This window comes from Perca flavescens, chromosome 5 (assembly GCF_004354835.1).
Source record: "Perca flavescens isolate YP-PL-M2 chromosome 5, PFLA_1.0, whole genome shotgun sequence".
Taxonomy (NCBI): domain Eukaryota; kingdom Metazoa; phylum Chordata; class Actinopteri; order Perciformes; family Percidae; genus Perca; species Perca flavescens.
In genome coordinates this window covers 35,440,501-35,448,468 of record NC_041335.1, presented here as the reverse complement: position 1 = coordinate 35,448,468, position 7,968 = coordinate 35,440,501, and positions in this window count along the sequence as shown.

Genomic DNA, 7,968 nt, shown 5'->3' with positions numbered 1-7,968 from the left:
CAATTTAGGGAACATTTCATGGAGAGATGGTAAGTCAAAGGGCTCTGTCGTTGCTGCTCCACATCTGTGGAACCAGCAGATGTGCTCCCTCCATTTCTGTTTTAAAAAAATCTAAATCTAAAGACATATTTATATTCACGGGCCTTTTTAAAGCACGCTCATCTCTCAAGCTGTTGTTATGTCGATACTTCTTTATGTGTGGACTGCTGTTTGTTTTTTTTGTCGTCAGGATGTTTGTTCTTTTTGTGTTTTCTTTCTACTTTTAAAAAGGCAACATTTCAGAAGTTTTTTTTTTTTTTCAACGTTTTTGTAGCTTTTTCCTAAGTGTTTGTCGGGTTATTTGTTTTCAACAGTATTGTTTTCAACCTTTTTATCGTATTTTCGACATTTTTGTCGCTTTTTTCGATTTTTTTACTTTTCCCTGAACTTTTAGGCGTTTTTCCAACATTTTTATCCGACCGCTTTTTTGTCTTTTTTCTCTTTTTTCTCCACCTTTTGACGCATTTTTTGTTGTTTTTGACGGGTTTTTTTTCATGTTTTCGCGCTTTCCCAACCTTTTTACTGACACGTCTGGCGTTTTTTTTTCTTTTTTTTCTGACGTTTTTTACTAGGCTATTATCTTCAACTTCTCTTTACTCATTTGGACTGCAGGCGCCCATAGCATCTGCCCATATACTGCCTATGCCCGGGCCAGCCCTGTCCACAGGGGCGGTGAAAATGTCCTATTACTCGGGGATGCCCCTGTACTTTTTTTTCATGCTCCCCAGTCGGTACATTAGGGGTCCCTGAAGAGCATATGAGGCACCATATAACGTGGTTCATTGCATGTTATCTCTCTTTGTAAAAAAAATAGTGGTGGTTTCTCCTCTGCTGCTGCCATTAGGCCTATCCTTCTGTTTATAGACCTTAATGATAGGCTATTACCTATGATATTAAAGTGCCCATATTATGAAAAAACACTTTTTTGGGGATTTGGGGTGTTCTTTTGTGTCTGGTGCTTCCACACGCATACAAACTTTGAAAAAAATCCACCCATGCTGTTCTGCGTGAGATATGGTTTCTGAATGTGTCCTGCCTTCAGTCTCCTAGTGAGCTGTTCCAAATATGCTCGGACTGTGACGTCACAGTCCGAAATGAGCTGGCTAACCACAACCGTTAGCTCGTAGCGTTAGCATGCTAACGCTAATGCTAACGCTAGCATGCTACGTCGTTCTCAATAGCAAAGCACTGCTACAACACACACAAGTTCACCATAATCTACAAACAAACTACTTACATGTGCTCCCTCATTTAGAAGTCTCCCAGCTAATCCTGCCTTGTAACTGACCAAAGTTGGAGAAACAGGCTTTCTTTTACTGTCTCTAGAGTTAGCTAGCTGACATGATCTACATCTGAGCTACTGAGCATGTGCAAGTGCAATCAAAGATAGTACAGAAGAAGAAGATGAAAAGAGGTCTCACTCTAGCTAAAACAGAGACCAGGTGAAAAGAGGATCTGTAGCAGTGAGAGAGAGCTGTGCAGTACAACAAAAATACGGTGTTTTTTGAAAATTAAACCATGTAAACCTATTCTGGTACAACCTTAAAATACAGTTATGAACCTGAAAATGAGCATAATATGGGCGCTTTAAAATCGAGCAATCATCAAGCCATCATAGTTAGCTCCTTGGGGCAAGAGCTTAATGAAAAAATAGCCCCATGGAGCAGTAGTGGAAGTATTGAGATCCTTTACTTATACCACACTGTAAACATACTCTGCAGTTGAAAATGTTACTTAAGTAAAAGTATGTAAGTATCATCAGGGAAATTTACTTAAAGTATTAAAAGTAAAAGTACTCAATGCAGAAAAATCCTCCCATTTTAGAAACTGGAAACCATCCAAACAGTTGTGTGTTTAATGGTCTAATCATTTCAGCTGGACTTGTTAAGTAGTTTAATTTATAATAAAACATTTTATAAACGTAAAGTATAAACTCAAACTCCCTCCATCACTTCCTGTTTTTTTCCATAAATACACACCACACCACTTACACATCACTCATACGGAGCTTGACCTCTCTGCAATGGGCTTTTTACTCACACAAGGAGTCACAAGCAAATCCAAGTGCTTTGAACGCCACCTGTTGGCAATTTAGGGAACATTTCATGGAGAGATGGTAAGTCAAAGGGCTCTGTCGTTGCTGCGCCACATCTGTGGAACCAGCAGATGTGCTCCCTCCATTTCTGTTTTAAAAAAATCTAAATCTAAAGACATATTTATATTCACGGGCCTTTTTAAAGCACGCTCATCTCTCAAGCTGTTGTTATGTCGATACTTCTTCATGTGTGGACTGCTGCTTGTTTTTTTGTCGTCGGGATGTTTGTTCTTTTTGTGTTTTCTTCCTACTTTTAAAATTTTACATTTCAATGTTCTTTAATACAGCACCTTAGTGCTTTTTTTTCGTACAGCAAGTTGGCCAGCGTAAGCTATGTTTAAATGTGCTCTAGAAATAAAGTTTAATTACAAACTTAAAAAGGCAGGTATGATAGTCTGAGTTTGGCAGTGGATCAGGTTCCTCATGTAGGCTACAGACAGCCCAGGGTGTAATTTCCACTAAAAGGACAGAAGGGACAGAGGGGACATGCATCCAGTTCAGCCGAGGACCGAGGAGTCGAGGAGCTATCAAATAAGTGACATGAGATGCAGCTTATATCCTCGACGTTCTACTACCGGGATCGCTCCGGTGTTGGAAATGTAAAGGTCCCATGACATGGTGCTCTTTGGATGCTTTTATATAGGCCTTAGTGGTCCCCTAATACTGTATCTGAAGTCTCTTTTATATAGACCTTAGTGGTCCCCTAATACTGTATCTGAAGTCTCTTTTATATAGACCTTAGTGGTCCCCCTTTGTATCTGAAGATATAGACCTTAGTGGTCCCCTAATACTGTATCTGAAGTCCCTTTTATATAGACCTTAGGGTCCCTTTACTGTATCTGATCTCTTTATATAGACCTTAGTGGTCCCCTAATACTGTATCTGAAGTCTCTTTTATATAGACCTTAGTGGTCCCCTAATACTGTATCTGAAGTCTCTTTATATAGGCCTTAGTGGTCCCCTAATACTGTATCTGAAGTCTCTTTTATATAGACCTTAGTGGTCCCCTAATACTGTATCTGAAGTCTCTTTTATATAGGCCTTAGTGGTCCCCTAATACTGTATCTGAAGTCTCTTTTATATAGACCTTAGTGGTCCCCTAATACTGTATCTGAAGTCTCTTTTATATAGGCCTTAGTGGTCCCCTAATACTGTATCTGAAGTCTCTTTTATATAGGCCTTAGTGGGGGGGGGGCAAGGTGGAGGGTGGTGTTGTGGTCTTGACCAACTGTCACTTTGCTCGTCTGAAAGCCATGATGTCTCTCTCTCATGGGTGGGCCAAATTCTCTGGGCGGGCAAAGCAGAGAAAGGGGAGGTAACCTTGCTCCTTATGACCTCATAAGGAGAAGATTCCTGATTGGTCCATCTGAGCTTTCATTTTCTCAAAGGCAGAGCAGGATACCCAGGGCTCGGTTTACACCTATCACCATTTCTAGCCACTGGGGGACCATAGGCAGGCTGGGGGACATATATTAATGTTAAAAAACCTCATAAAGTGAAATATTCATACCATGGGACCTTTCAAAACAACTTTTGAACGTACACGTGTTCCACCAAAACAAGTTCCTTCCCGAGACTATTTTACATCGGCACCGTTCGGAGCTTAGCGCCGCCCCAAGACGATTATGATTGGTTTAAGGTAATGCCAATAAACCAGAGCATGTTTGTCTCCCATCCCAGAATGCCGTGTGGACTCGCCAGACCTTCCTCCGCTCTGCAGCGTGTGGATGGTCCGGCAAAAGCAAAACTATTGTTTGCACACATTTACATGTACAGTACCAGTCAAAAAATTTTTTTACTCACTTTCCCATTCACTTGAATGACAAAGTGTGTCCAAACTTTTGACTGGTACTGTACTTGTGTCGGTCTGTGTATTATATTAGTCTTATTATGTGGCAGCCTGTGACAAATGGAACACATTTATCAAATCTTGAATCCTGTGTATAACATTTTCCTCTGACTTGCAGCACTAATGTAAAGTATATTACTGGCATCAACACTGCACACCGTACGTTCAGGACATATTAACCCTCCTGTTGTTCTCGGGTCAGATTTGACTCATTTTCAAACAAGTTTCCATGTCAGAAATTTGGGTTTCTTTCAACCAAATTGTCAAAAAAAAAAAATATAACCAACACTCTTCACAAGTAAAGTCAATGATCAGCACTACTTTCATTGAATTTGGGTGTTTTAATAAAATTTTATAGCACATGGAGAAAAAAAAAGTGAGAAAAAAAAAGTTACATTGGTCAACGTTAAGACAACACAAGGGTTATAAAAGCATACAGTCCTACTTATACATTAGGCTCCTTTCTAATTTAAATGGAATTTTAGCTGAACTAAATATCAACCAAAAATGTACTCAGAAAGATGGGAAATGCCCGCAGTTTCTTCTCGATTTGTCACCCTTTAGCCAATTTCTTGCCATGAAGATTGCTTCAATGCTTCACTAAGTCGAAATACTCCTTCCGGTTTCACTGGATTCCATACACGTCCAACTCATTTCTGTAGAAACAGAACTGTGGTGGAGATTGGATGCTTGGATATCCGCTGATGCTGATCATGATGATGATGATGACGATGAGTGGGGATCAGCTCTGTTGTTCTCTGTCATACTGGGATCAGTTATTTGCTCCCTGCTTATGTTACACGCACAGTCTGGCTTATATAAGAGAGGAGGAGACACCCTCCTCTCTTTATCTTATCTGACTGCGTCTATGGGTTGGAATTTAAGACAGGATGTCAGCTGAGAAGAGCGGGCTGTATTGACACTGCTGCTGGAAACACAGCAGCAATGTGACTCTCACGCGTGAGAGCAAGCGCCTTCATTCATTTTTGAATAAGAGCTGAGTTTGAACGCACAGGACCAAATATTTAGATTAGCAAACGGGGAACACAGTTGAGTGTCTTCAGGCAAATCAGTTCTTTTTTTTCCTGACTGTGGCTGTTACAAGCCAAACGTCCAGATAAAGTGAAGTGATGACTCAGTGCAGATGGGAAAGATTGCCTCAGTAGTTCAGTGGAAACAAATGTGACACCAAATGTTTACTGTAAAAACGGGCAGACATGACCTTTCATTTTGAGTGCATAGTGCCTTCTGGTGCAGTGGTTCCCAACATACATCGATTTTAGAGCTTAAGTGAAGAGTTTGTGAACTTGTCTGTTAGTTAGTGACAGAGGACAAACAACTACCATCAACAGAAACGTAGTTTTGGCCAATCGGAGGTCATGGTGCCAGACTCCCGCCTTCGGCTGAGTCCTAAATCTAATCTGTCAGAGGGAGAGCAGGAGTGCGGTTGTGAAGTTTAACGTTGAGTCTTCTAATCACACTGCATTCTGGGATGGGAGGAAAAAAGTGCTCTGGTTTATTGGCATTTCTTTAAAACCAATCACAATAGTCATGGGCGGTGTTAAGCGCCGGACGGAGCCACGGTGCCTCTGCAAAATAGCCTCGGGAAGGAACTTGTTTTGGTGGAACGTGTGTACGTTCAAAGGTTGTTTTAGTCGTGCAACAGAAAACTCAAGATTGGACAGATAGTCTAGCTAGCTGTCTGGATTTACCCTGCAGAGATCTGAGGAGCAGTTAACCGTAGTACTCAGAAATCCACCAGAGGTTAGAACGCCAACACAAAGGAAGAGGAAGGCGGTGAACATCCGGCCGTAAAGAAGGACCAATCCCAGAAGTGGAACGTCGTGGATATAGACTACACATTTTATAACCCCACCCACGATCTTTTCCTAACTTTTCCTAACCCGACCCAGAGCGACGTCGGCTTAGCATCGCTAGCGCTAGCCTTCGCCAACTCCTTCACCGCTAACGGAGACGAGCTGGAAAATCGAACTGTTCCCGAACCCCGTGGGGAGGAGGGCCACGACATCATGGCCCCCAACACAACTCAGCAAAGATTGGTGTTGCTCGGGCTTTAACTTCTGGATATTCAGCAGCGTTGCCACAACGGACCGAATGGCTTCGCTCGCATCTTTCTCCGCCGCCATTACGGAACTACAACTCAAACTAGCGCACGACCTCAACGTCATCGTTCTCAGCCACTCCCTCTGTTCCCTGATTGGACCGGTAAAGATTTGACCGGAGAAAACCCAAGAATATACCGCAAACCCAGACTGAAGGAGGGAGTACTGAAGGAAAATGAAAATTGAGCGAAAGTACGTAGGAGCCCTACTCAGACACGTAATAGTGCATAGTGCCTAAATACAAACCATCACTATGAACTATGTCACTTACATGTCTTGAGAAAGGTCCCTGGGACCAAAATGTCGACCGACCAATAAACCAACGCGGAGGCGAAAAGTGTGTGCAGTAGGGGCGGGAATCACCAGAGGCCTCACCATACGATATCATCACAATACGATATTATTGCGATTTTAAACATATTGCAATATTCTGCAATATATGGCAATGTGTTGCCTTTTTTTCCAACTTCAAGTTTTTCCCAATTTCAAATGATGTCCCCAAAAGGAAACTTTGTCAAGATCTGTTTTATCTAAAAAAAAAAAAAAAAAAAAAAAAGATACATTTCTCGTTTGTTCATCTCACTTCAGTTGTATTGCTGCAAAATGGGGATTGTCAAGCAGACAACCTGACCAACACGTATAGAATAATAGATCGATACTTGGCATCTGTGTATCAATACAGTATTGCCATGGAAAATATCCCGATACTGTGCTTGTTTGATTTTTTCCCCCACCCCTGTGCAGGAGTTTTTTTCTTTATCTTTTTTTAAATGGGTTTTAGGGGGGAATTCATTTCCTGCACCACAAAGGAGACCAAGCATGTTGCTGTTGTTTTCTCCAAGTTTTTGAAGCTTTTTCCGGAATTTTTTGCTTCCGATGCATTTAACCCTCGCGATGTTTTCTCGTCGACCGAGCAACTTTTTGTTTTTCTGGGTCCGAATTTGGACGTCCTTTTCAACATTTTTGTCACTTTCTTCAACATTTTTTTATGATTTTTTTTAAAGAAATGCTATAAAATTAAATAAAAAAAAAAAACCAATTCAAAGAAAGAAGTGAACTGATCATTTATTTTACTTGCGAAGAGTAATGGTTGTATGGAACCATCCACGTTATTTTTTTTATGGGTGAGGCTATTTGCACCCCTGGTACAATTAGCCGTATGCTATTTGTACCCTGGTGTAATTAGAAGTGTATGCTATTTGCACCCATGGTACAATTAGCAGTGTATGCTATTTGTACCCTGGTGCAATTAGAAGTGCTATTTGTACCCTGGTGAAATTAGAAATGAATGCTATTAGTACCCCCGCCGTGCACACAGCAATGTGTTCTATTAATACCCGTCTGGTACAAATATCAATGTATGCTATTTGCACCCCTGTGCATTTACATACCTTGGCATATTTTACACCCCATACTACTCATGACATTTTTATTATCCCCTAACCATAACCAATCCCACTCCTCTTGCCTAAACCTAACCAACCCAACCAGAGCAGGCATATTCATGAGTCTTCCCCTACCACCCTGCGGGTCCTGACTTGCGCAATTGCATGCAAATTATCCAATCCAAATTAAAAAAAGATCACCACACAGGGGAATCGGACACCAAACTCCCATATCAAAGGTAAGCAGACTAACCACTCACCTAGCAGATCTTTCAGGAAATTTAAACAACTGTTTACTACTTGGTTTCTTCAAGCCTCGGTTGCTAGGTAACCATACCGTATACAAAAAAATAGGTACTAACTAACAAACCAACGGTTGTATGCTTTCACTGAAGACAGAAAGCGCAACTGTAGTATCCATTTTCCACTAGAAATTCAATTGTTATAAACTTTAGAGAAAAAACTTTCCTAATATGC